Genomic DNA, 12,256 nt, shown 5'->3' with positions numbered 1-12,256 from the left:
TTGAAATATACATATTTGTATATATAGCCTTAAAACTAATGCAGAGTTAGGGAACACGGAACAGTGAAAAAGTAACTTATAGTGTCTTGGAACTAAGTATAGTATATACCAGCAAACTTTTCTTTTATCCCTCTTGTCTATGTGGGGTGCTTAAACGTAACTTCATTGTATTCAGTTTGTAATCTGTTCAAGCATGAATGAAGAAAACATAAGCACTATTTGTATTTATAAATTTATAGCAATTTTTGCTTAAAGAACCAGTTCCTTACCTACCTATGAATAAATGCTTAAAATGTCTAATTTTGTTGTAGAGTGCAAAACTATAATAATGTTAAGTTATAGCTTCACAGGCACCTAATTAACAAGCATATTTAATAATACATGGCGTATTAGTGCAAAAAGCTAGACCTGACTTAGGACGAGGCAGATAAAGTTCTGTCCTTTTTCATAGAGACTAGAGTTTAGTTTTGGAAACCGCAAAACCTTGAACTGGACTGTGGAACCTTTGAGTTTTAAACTTTGAAAATCGGAAGCAAAACTGTGGTGTGAAAAGCCATACTTCAAACCGTAATCACTTAAAACTGTCTCAGTGACGATGTATTTGAAGCCTCTTCTTGTGAGGTCTCCTAAAGGTTAGAAAGAAAATAATTCTGCTGTTGCTACAGGCGTTGTAACTAGGTTTGAGGGTAGCGGAAGAAAGCCCGTTTCAGGCCTTTCTCTCTCCCACCTATGTTCAGCGTTTTGATGAGGTCAGAGCACTGAATCTTATTACGTATGCAAAAACACTGCCATTTTAGATACAGATTTTGATTACAAAATATATGAATTAAGTATATAAAGCATCCGAGAAAAGAGGCAAGCTGTACTTTTCACTGCTCTGAAAAGAAAAAGGCACTTTTGCACCTTTGTGCATCTCCTTGTTGCACCAGAAACTTTTTTTTAAATGCTAAAAACATTAGCACCTCAGGGGCAAGGCAGCAATTTTATTTTTTTTTTAAAGTATTGTGTGCTATTTATTTCCCTCTTGGAAAAAGATTCCTGTGTGACAAAAATGAAAACTGTGTGATTTTAAAAGATGTATTTTTAAATACATGTTCCAATAGGATGGTCCCAATTTGCTTGTTTTTAAAAGGAAATGATATTTGTAAAGCTACTTTGCTTCGTATGCCATGCAACTTTGTTTTCCTTCTACATTTGACAGCTTCACTGGCTTCAGTTTCTGTGAGTTTTGTTATAGTCAGATTAAATGTTTCACTGATCGTTCTGGGAGAATACCTGTACTGCTTTATAGACAACTGTTTCAAATAATTCTCACTAATTCAGCATTGAAATATGTTCAAGACAGAGGCTTCTAAAATGTGTTTTAAAACCAATGTTGGATTAGCTAAATGCAATTACATTAAATAGGGTCCTAGATTTGCAAGGCTCTGTAAATCCGTTGTATCAATAGACTCCCCGGTACATGTGGTGGGGCAGAAATCTGCAGGTCCCCTGCAAGTTACGCAGCCAGGGCCTTTCAGCTGGCTTGCTCTTGCCCAGCCAGGAAGCACCACCGCAAAGACCTTGATGCGTGGCCATTGTTCATTTTCCTCTTCCAGCAGAAGTCAGAATCTGAGAGAGAAACTTCATCTGCTTGTCATTAAACTACGCTGAATTGCGGTAATCCTAGGTTGTGTCATACTAGCAAGATGCCTGATGAGTATTAAGCAGCAGATGAGTAATGGTAGTGCTCACCTTGATCGTTCATGCAGGTGCCAGAGCTAATCATTTTAACGTGTACTTCAGATAAACTGACTTCAGCATCCATTAAATTGTTTATTGCAAAGCTGGTACTGACTCAACTATATGGGTTAAAATCTGAGCCGTTTTGCTCAGTTCAAGAATTGGAAACTTAAAAAGGTGATTTGATGAAATTGGGGAACGGTTTTCACTTCAATTGATTCCCTGATAAGAATCTCATCTTAATTTGTTACACTGGGATAGGATGGACTTCCTATTGCATTTCACTTTTTAGTAATTTACAAACTAAGGATATGGTTTCATGATCAACTTATACCGAGACTAAACTATTGTTAGAAGTTTGCCCCTACTGCCCTTTTTGTGCCAGCAGTCATGCTTACGTGGCCATGCAGTTAGGAGAAAAAAAAAAATCTGTACTTTTCGGCTGGGTAAATTGATAATCCAGCTATGGGATGCTGGTACTAGGGCAAGATGCAGAGTGGGGAGACGGGATTGAGAGCAAAGGAATGGTTGCACCACTCCTGCTGCCGCAGGTTGGGAAACCACACCCTAAACACGGATAAATGATGGGCCTGTGTAGGGAGTATCGAAGCCTTTGCAGATCTTTCTCTGCTCTGTACTTAGGAGAAACATTTTGCTTTGGTAAACATTCTTTTTCTTAAAACTGGGATCGTGAGACTTTGGGTTTAATGTCTTGTGTGTGAGTTCCATGCTGACAAACTTACTTTGTGTTCGCTCCCTCTAGCTGTACGTGGCTCTGTCCTGTGGGATAGGCGGCGTGGCTGCCACAGTTAGGTTAATGGTACGGTTGTTACAGTTCACCTTATTTCAATGTACATCAGGATTTCTTCATGCCGAGATGTTTGCCTTCATCTCTACCTGCACCTTCTTGAATTGCTTTTATGCGCAGATGACTTGGTATATTTCAATTTCTTGATATTTAAACTTGGCCATGTCTGTAACGGGCTAACCTTTAGTAAAATGTTACCCTTTTCCTCATCGTTTGGCAAATACAGTATTTTAATACAAATCTAATGTACCTTGCATAGGTTCAGAAACGGCAAAGCTCTGTAGAGCTATAGAGCTGTACCTGACAGTTTTCTGTAGAAAATGGGAGTGTTACTCTGTGTCAAGCTTCATAAGGTGTGAAAATAACATCTCCTAGATAACTTAGTGTAGCTCCTTGTTCCTACAGCTATGTGTGTTTGAGATGATCATAACCCAAGCCTTTATATACCAATGCAGGGTGTAAAGTCTCTACTTGGCTGGATAGATTTTTTTTTTAACTCTTTAAGTGGTAAAAAGAGGCTCCACACGTGAATTTCTAGGATGCTGTAGTGCATAAAATGATTGTGATTCCTGCTATAAGCTGTAAAAATGGAGCGAAATTTAAAAGTAACAATCTGGGGCTAAGTACTTTTGACTGACCTGTCTGTGGAATATTGATCAGAGAATCCAGTCTTTTGGTGAGCTCTCTGAGCTGTCTCTGTGGAGTGCTTGCACGGTCTGCAGGTCTCTGCAGACCCAGGCGTGCACCTTCTGAACCTCTTCGTAGCTTTATTTTGCTTAATGTTGCTTTGTAAATGAGGTAGCAGTCACCTGGGCTGTGGCATTTGTTCACAGAAGTTCAAGAAGCTGTAGGAAAACTTAAAGCTTTTCTTTATTCTCATGGACCACTAAATGCTTTCAAGTAAAAAAAAAAATATACAGCGTGCTAAAAGTTGAGTTTACATTATCTCCCACTGAAAACTTGTTTCTAGAAAAATCTACAAATATTTCTACTATTTACTTAATATGTGAAAAAATGTCTGGAGCTTTAATCTCCTGGTTGTATCGGAGTTGTTGACCTATAGTGACCTAGGCTCTATGCATATTCCTTGCTTTATCTATGTTTTTATTTGATGTTCCTTTTGAGTAGCAGTAAACCAGATCTTCCCCCCCGCCACGTAGGCACTCTTCTAAAGTCTTTGCTTCCAAGCTAAGAGAACAGGAGTGGTAACGGTGTCTTAGGAAAGGGGTTCTGGGGAGGCTTGCCCTAACCTTTGCAACCACAAAATTTGGGAAAATGGGCTTAACTTCCAAAATGCTTTTTATAGAATTAATGAAATAGTTCTATTCTGAAAGTGTCAAAACTTCGGTAGAGGTGGGATGACAGGTCAGATTTCTAGAGTATGTATTGTTTTATGCCTAGCCAGATTTTTGCACTGAACTTCTACTGATTCCTGCCCAAATGCTTTTTAAAATATCACTAGACATCTACTTTTTTCTTTTTCTCCCCCCCTCTTCCCCCCCCCAAAAAAAAACCCCAATGGTCCTCACTGCTGTGTAACCAGCCATTTATTTGCAAGGGTGAGTGCTGTGTCAGACAGTAACACTTTCCTTTAAGAGCACTAGATCTGCACTTCTCGGCTCGCTCAGTAACATTGAGCCAAAACTGAAATTCATTTTTGCTTCCATTAACTGTACGGCTCTGAAGAGCTGGTGGGAGCCTGGTTTTTCTACAGCTAAAGTAGACAGGACTCTCCATACGTATTGTGAGTAAGGCTCCAGAGTTGAAGGAGGTCCCATTGTTGTTTCTTTTGAGAGACACCTTTGAGAAGAAAAAGGAGAAAACTGACTGGCGGGTCATAAAACATTACGTACTTTTACTTCTATTGATGCCTATAGATGAAGGTCCAGAGTTTAATCTCACTTGCGTTGCTGAATTCAACCCAGTCTGAGCAATGGAAATACTGAGTAGCCCATTTCATTGTCACTGTTGGGGTTTCAGGCTGAAGCACAGTATTTTGTTCCAAGTACAGGGGAAAATTAAATTAAGATAGTCTTGGGAAAATCAGGCACATACATAACTTTACATCCTGCTGATGTTGATGGAGCTTCACTCACAATATGTAAAGTTAGCACATGTATTGTTGGAGCCTTAGCTGTCCCACTTCTCTTGGAATGAAAAAGAAATGTAATCTTTATTCCGTTTGGGGTTTGAAAAAGCTTTTCAAAGCCAAAGGGAAGAAGGTGGTAATGTTAAAGCAAAATGTTAGCTTAATTGGAGATAACCATTTCATAGTTCTTCAAACATGTAAATCAGCATTTTTCTTCTTTTAAAGCATCAGAAGGGCACAGCTTAAGAGGTTCAGTCTTTGATGTAGTGCTTTTAGCTGTAAAGAATAAATAAAAGGATGAAACCCAAAATGAGTTACCCGGGACGGAAAAACAATGAGACCCTAAAAATCTAGGAATAAATGTGCTGAATTTACATAGCATTATTTCCATGTCCAGTGAGGGACCTACTGAAAGGATCTTTGTCAGTGGTTTTAGGGGAGCTTTTTATTCTTGCTGTGTTTGATGCTAGACTGGCAAGTCTGCTGCAATTTGAAATTTCCAGACTCTTCAGCTGGAAACTGGGCATTACAGAACAGAGTCCCCAGTACGCGAGGTGCTGCAGTACCTGTTGCCCCGCGTTCTGCGGGTTAATGCCGTGCAACCATTTGATGCTGGAAGTTGGGATTTCCTAGCATGCGTTTTGTTGCTGATGGCGTGATTCGCAATGACCTTGGGTACCAAGAGTTAAGTTGTATTTATTAACCGGATCTAACTCTTTGGTGCCAGGAATCTAGTTTCTGGAGTAAGTGCTGAATTATGCAAATGTTCTCGGCAAATCGTGCCAGGTAGTTCACTACTCGGAAAACTAAATTACTAGCGACAAAGGGTTAATACGAGACAAAAGCCTAGATTCTCCTAGCTAGGGAATACTGGATATTTGAAAAGTGTGATGTTTGATTTCCAGAACTGGCTGCTTTATAAATCTTTCAAAGCAGAGATTTTGGTTTCTAGCATCTGTCTTGTTACTAAGACCGCGTACAAACATGCTGAATTAGAGAGTTTTCACCTGTCTTCTCACAGAATTGACTCCACTTCGTATCATAAGTCTCGTTTGTAGTGACATGCTGTGCCTGTCTTTTTAGAGAATTCATGACCTCTTTATATCTATTTTGTGGAAAGTGTAACTTTTTTCATTGATGACCTGTATAAATGTGTGTTACGAATGGAGAGATTTAAGCTTGAAAAGCATGTTTGCAGATTACACAGCTTCATTATGGAATTTATAAATTTAACAGAGTAATATACAAGAGCATAACTATTTTCCTTAAGTAGAATGTATAACAATATATAATAAATTATTCTCCACGTAGTTCACCCACTATTTACAGTTTTACACAATTCAAACTGTGTGTTTACAGAAAGTTCAATAAATGTATATTTTGTACTATGTACAGATTCCTGGTCCCAAAGAAAATGTGTGAACTTAGTTTCTAACTTAACTTTTGAGATTGTACTTTTTTTTTTCCTTTTTTTTGGTTTGGAATCAGTTGAACAAACTGCGTTATGCCTGTCGATGGTGGAGGCTTGCATTGGAGTAAATGGGAATTGGAAATATTTTTAATCTACAAAAGTGATTCCACTAAATAAAACAGGCAATTACATCGTGTGTGTGTATTTGGTATGCTATAAACCGTTTTCACATCTGTTTGATTGTCACTAATTTAAAAACTTACCAGGCCTCCTTCAGTTTTCTGATTCAAGCTAGTTATATTAAAATGGAATATTGAGTGCTTATTTGGGGGATTTTTATTACTGTAACTAAAAATGATCCTTTTCACTGTTTTTCCCCTTACACGTTGAAATTCCAAGATAAAGCTGCGTGCGCTTGGCTCCAGCCACGGTGTTCCCCAGAGACCACCCGCTCTGGGGTTTCCAGGAGAGCTAGGGGTTGATTAGGATGCCCAACTTTTGGAAAACCAAGTCACACAGGAGCAGAATGTATTTATATCTCTGCCCTGATTCAGTACTGTAAAATACAGGATAGACTTTTGTAATACAATTTGTAAGAATTTAAGGATGCTAAAGGATAAAATAAATCTTTACGCTGGTTTTAGCCAGTATGATTTGGAGGGAGAATGAGCCTGTATGTTACCGGTTCACAATTATCTTCCCTGGAAATCTTTATAGACGCAGAGCTGGTAGGATTCTGACATGGACTCTACAAATTAAACCGGGGGAGGGGGCAGGAGGGTGTTCTGCCTTCACCTCTGACCTGCAGCAAAGTCGTCTTTCCTAAAGATTCAGCCCCATCCCTTTAAGGATTAAAAATCGAAACTGCTGAGTTGTGTAGCAAAATGAGGGAATATTTGCTGTGGATTAAAAAACTGAATTGCTACGATATGATTGACTATTAGCCTTGGTTCACACCAATGGAACAAACGGGAGACAAAGTGTATCCCTTTGTTTTCTATTTCAAAGTTTATAAAAAGAATGTTTTATCCCATCTAATTGGAAAGTTGCATTTTAGTGTATTTTTCCTCAAAGCCAAAGAATAATACACCTCTGAATAGCATTGTTGGCTAATTTAAATGTGTTTTTAAATCTTGAGATTTAATAATAAATTTGAATGTCATTGGAGCTGTTTAGATAGAAATACTAAGGTAACTTAAGGTGTTCATTGTGGCTGAATTTAATCAGACAGCATTTGCATGGGCTAATTTAAAAGAGGTAGAGCACTGAAGCCCAGTTAAATCATTTAGCAGTGATTTTGATTTTAGATTTCAGCAATTTTTAAGAATATAAGAGTTTATTCTAATGTCATGTTCTGAAGGAATGAAGGTGAATTTGGCAAAGAGTAGCCAGAAGAATTGTTTAGAGTTACTCATAGAAATAACTAAGACAATTATCCCTGCAAATATGCATACACCAAGAGAGGTGATGGGAGTTGAATGAACTTGGTATATGGCTCTCATCTGGGAGCTTGCAGGACTGGAAGTTCATCAGTATAACAAGAATTCATATATTGATTAAGATAATTTGTACTTACCAATGTTAGTGCAAACTTTCCAATGTTTCTGAAAGTGGGAGAACTTAAAATTATCCGCAACCTTTCAAAGATCCTACTTAGGAGCCACAGGTGTGAGAGATTTATTTTCTTTACCCCATTAGCAACTTTTTCTGCTGTTCACCCGCTACTTTAAGAAAATATTTGTTAGCCAGGATTTTAATCCTATTAAACAGGACTGAAAACTTTGCTGCGACCTACCACTTAGGCTTGTCTTGAATTAACAGTTTGCTGAATAGACATTTAAACCAGTGAGTTTATTTGTACAGTAGAGCAGATATGAAGTAAATACAATTAGCTATATGTGTTTTCTTGTCTTTACCTCTCCTCCTTAGTAGTAGAAGTGTCTATGACACTGTCCAGTGTCCTGCTGATTTGTCTTTAGGAGGTATCATCTTGCTGAAGCTGCATCGTGGCTCTTCCCCTTTCCTGTGACACAGCACGTCAGAGTTTGCTTCTGGCTCGTGAATACGAAGTATAACTTGGTGAGGACAGTCACCTTCCTCTGAATCCTGTCCCATGAACTATAAAAAGGTACAGGATATAACAGCTATGTATAATTTACTTCAAAATAATTCAAGGTATGTTGCAAGCATTAAAAAAAAAAAAAGGCATTTAAGGAAACAAAAGCTTTTCTGGTCTGTTTTTAAAATAACCCGTGAAGTCCCTAGACTAAGATGTGGACAGTAGGAATAGGATATTTGGACATGGCTGTCCTCCAGGTCTTTTGTAGCTGTGCTTTTTTGTTTCTGCGTTTCCTACTTATCCAAATTACTTTTTCCAAAAGGCCAGAAGCCTTCGAAGTATTCCTTTAGAAGAGTAATTTATTGTTTTTGTAGTGCTCACCCCTGTCATGCATATATAGTGGGAGTCTGCTACCTGAAGAATATGAAGTGACACAATCAACTTAAATCAGTCTTAATCCTAACATGTTTTACTTCATGTTATAAGTATCCTGAAGCGTGCGCTTCAGAGTGGTTTTGGATTTTTTTGCTGCTGTTGGAAATGTTTTGTTTATTTGGGGGACTGTGATGCTCACCTTCAGCTGTGTGGCCAGCAGGAGCAGGGAAGTGATCGTGCCCCTGTACTCGGCACTGGTGAGGCCGCACCTCGAATACTGTGTTCAGTTTTGGGCCCCTCACTACAAGAAGGACGTCGAGGTGCTGGAGCGTGTCCAGAGAAGGGCAACGAGGCTGGTGAAGGGTCTGGAGCACAAGTCTTCTGAGGAGCGGCTGAGGGAACTGGGGTTGTTTAGCCTGGAGAACAGGAGGCTGAGGGGAGACCTCATCGCTCTCTACAGCTACTGGAAAGGAGGTTGTGGCGAGGTGGGTGCCGGACTCTTGTCCCAAGTAACAAGTGATAGGACGAGAGGAAACGGCCTCAAGTTGCGCCAGGGGAGGTTTAGATTGGACGTGAGGAAAAATTTCTTTACTGAAAGAGTGGTTAAACATTGGAAGAGGCTGCCCAGGGAAGTGGTTGAGTCACCATCCCTGGAAGTATTTAAAAGACGTGTAGATGAGGCGCTTAGGGACATGGTTTAGTGGGCATGGTGGTGTTGGGTCAACAGTTGGACTCGAAAAGAGGTCTTTTCTAACCTTAATGATTCTATGATTCTATCTTAGAAGACCTCATACAATTGGAATAGGAAAGGAAGTGAAGTCACCCTCCAACTGGTGGTTGTCGGCTCCCAGTAACAAGCTGGAGACTGGCAGGATGTCAGGAGCCAGCTTCAGGGAAAAAAACCAAAACAGAAGGCTGATTTCAGAAGGCTTTTACTGAAAATATTAGCAATGAAATGTACAGCATTGTCCTGGTTTGTCCTGGAATTGAAATTAAGTATTTAGTTAAAGAAACATATTAGCTTAATGCTTTTACAGTCTTAAAACTTACAGGAGTTTCAATATGAAAACTTTATTGTTCTGTTAGGAAGCATTAATAGGTGGCCAGCCTAACAGGCTGAACCTTGCCCCAGTCTCAGATGTTAAGCTGAGGGTGAGGGTCTCAATTTACCTGCATCTGAAAACCTCGGCATGGGCATGAGTTCAGTGCCAGAAGAAAGCTGCTCCAGGCCACAGTCCAGCTTTTATTATCTAATAGCTAATACAAAGCTTTCATATTAAAATTTGATAAGGGGCTGTACTCACCTTATCACCTTGTTTCTAGGTAGACTGTAACGGTTAGGCTAATTTTTATATTCCCTATGTACACAAATCAGTTGGGTCTTGTTCTGTGGTTGGTTCTTGCTTTGCATGCAGTGAAGCGCATTCCTTCTGCCACCTTTCCCATACACCCGATCCCTTTGATTTTCCTTCCTTAACCATCTCTTTGTGGCCTGAAGCTGCCAGATTATTCTGTAAAAGTCTGCAAATCCTCTAGGTGTTGTTACATTCTGTCTTGCATCTTCTGTGTGCATTTTCTATGTTTTCTCGTATTAGGAATAGTACGCGCTTGCTTTCTACACCACCTGGTCTAGCAGGGTTTGAGGCTCTTGGGTGCACTGCTAAAAAGCTCAGCTCCTTCTACCGTCTCTACAGGCAGCTAATTCATGCTGTAGTGTGAATACCTTGTCTCACCTTATATGACCGCGCGTAGACCTTTTGTCTATTTCCACTTGGTAGGTCCCGCGTTGGCAGAGCCCTGCAGCATATGCTGAACATTCAGTTCCAGCTGAAGCCAGTGAGCTTCTCGCGTGCTTAAAAGTAAGCTCATTCATATGTTTTTGTGGCACTGAACCCGCAATTCATTTCCTCTACCGTTGCTATGGGTTTTTCTGAAAGAAGAAAGAGAAACAAAGGAAGACACAATCGTACAGTCTACATTAGCTAAGGTAAAGAAAATTAATGGAGCTATTTTTGACCCTTTTTTATTTTCTTGACTTCAGTGTCGTTTGACTTCAAAAGGTTTTGCACCGTTGCCTGGAAAATGTGTTTAGTCTAGTGAACTGGTGCTGGCGTATCATGTTCTCCATGTTTTAAGAGTGTATGCTTTTAAGCAATGTAATCCTTGTGCTCCAATTTACAAGTTTTTTAGAAGTAGTGGTCTCCAACCTTATTCCCAATTCCTTCATCTTTATCAGTTTAAAAATGTTTTTATCTGGTTAGCATCAATATCTTTTGTGCTTCAAGCACTGATGGAGAGAGCAGACTCGATGCATGTCACTGAACCAAGAACTTCACTAGTTCTCCTGCTCTAATGAGGAAGATGGAAACAGCTGTCGGAAGCAGAATCTCTCCCAAGTAAGTAACACAGTAAGACTCCTTTTTCTGCTGGAGCATCATGAGTCTTAATATTTCCACTTCTTTGCCACCCAAATCACACTCATTGGTTCTCTCCTGTGTTTGAATGCTCTGCTCACGGGGAGCAAAACCCTTCGTCCTCATGCGTTGGTCATGGCTTACGCTGTCCAAGCAGAACAGCTTTAACTGGACAGTAGTTACAAATCCTGAAGGGTGCAAGCTTAAGCGCAGAAGAGAAGACACTGGCAATTGGATATACCAGATAAAACTCCCCTTGTTTCGCCAGTCCTAATTCTCCTGTACTTCTAGCTAGAGAAAACCTTAAGACAGAGACGCTGGGCAGCCCAAGCCTTCAGGCCAGCTGTCTCTTTTGACATACATTTCATTAGGCAGTTGTAGTTCCTGAATTACACACATTCTTTGTCTATTACATCGTGACCTCTAGCACAGCTGGTGATGTTTTTTCGACAGGGAGGAGGAAAACTGGGGTTTGTCTATTTTGATCTCATGGAAATCAAATCTTTATGAAAAGAAAGCTAATATTTTCCTCTCCTGGTCTGAAGAATAGCTGGGAGGGGCTGTTTCCATAGGTCCCCTTTTGCTAGCCACCATGAGGATCTTGGGCTGGAACCCTCATGTGTATTAGCTCAGAGAAGATGTAGCTGTTTTCCTTTTGCCGTGCATAGATAGGGTCATTGACTCCATTCAGCTGAAGGCCTTCTGTAATCGATTTTCAAAACAGTCTGAGGTCGTTGCATACTGTGCCCTACGGCATCCCAAGGATTTGTATATTGTGTGCTGTGACCCGATTCTTTTTTCCCCTCTCTCCCAGCATCCTGAGGTAGATCTGCCATGCTTTGTTGTCTTTCGCAAGCGTCTGGGGGGTGGGGTGGTAGAGATTTGATTTGATTTTTTAATTAATGCCTAGAAATCTACATGTAGCATGAGCTTTTGGCTTTCCACTGCCCAACCTTTGGTGTCATTGCCCTGCATTACAGCCCTGATGGGGCCTTTGCATGATGTGTTCAAACTGTTTGGACCTGTTCCGGCAGCACGTTCACAAAAATATTTGTGAAGCCACAAGACAAGACCATGGGTCACTAGGATGTAGAGAAAATACATGTTTTGAGTCGTGCTCCTTGCTTCGTTGCAATATACAGAGAGAAAGGCATCGCTTTGTGTAGATCCCTGGTCTAATCCAATTAACTGAGCATTCAAGACAGCTTTCTTATTCACTAGACTCACACTCAAACTCAGAATATTTTGTTTTAATTCTATACCTGTACGAGTTAAAATGTTTATACGGATCTGTCCGTGCATGCGGCTGGTGCTTTACAGTCAAACATAAACAGAAGACAGTAACGGGGTACTTCTCGCAGCAGAAAATTTGAAACAC

The sequence above is a fragment of the Pygoscelis adeliae genome, unplaced genomic scaffold (genome assembly GCF_000699105.1).
Source record: "Pygoscelis adeliae isolate BGI_AS28 unplaced genomic scaffold, ASM69910v1 Scaffold179, whole genome shotgun sequence".
Taxonomy (NCBI): domain Eukaryota; kingdom Metazoa; phylum Chordata; class Aves; order Sphenisciformes; family Spheniscidae; genus Pygoscelis; species Pygoscelis adeliae.
The sequence above is the reverse complement of the archived record's forward strand: the minus strand, read 5'-3'. Positions refer to the sequence as shown.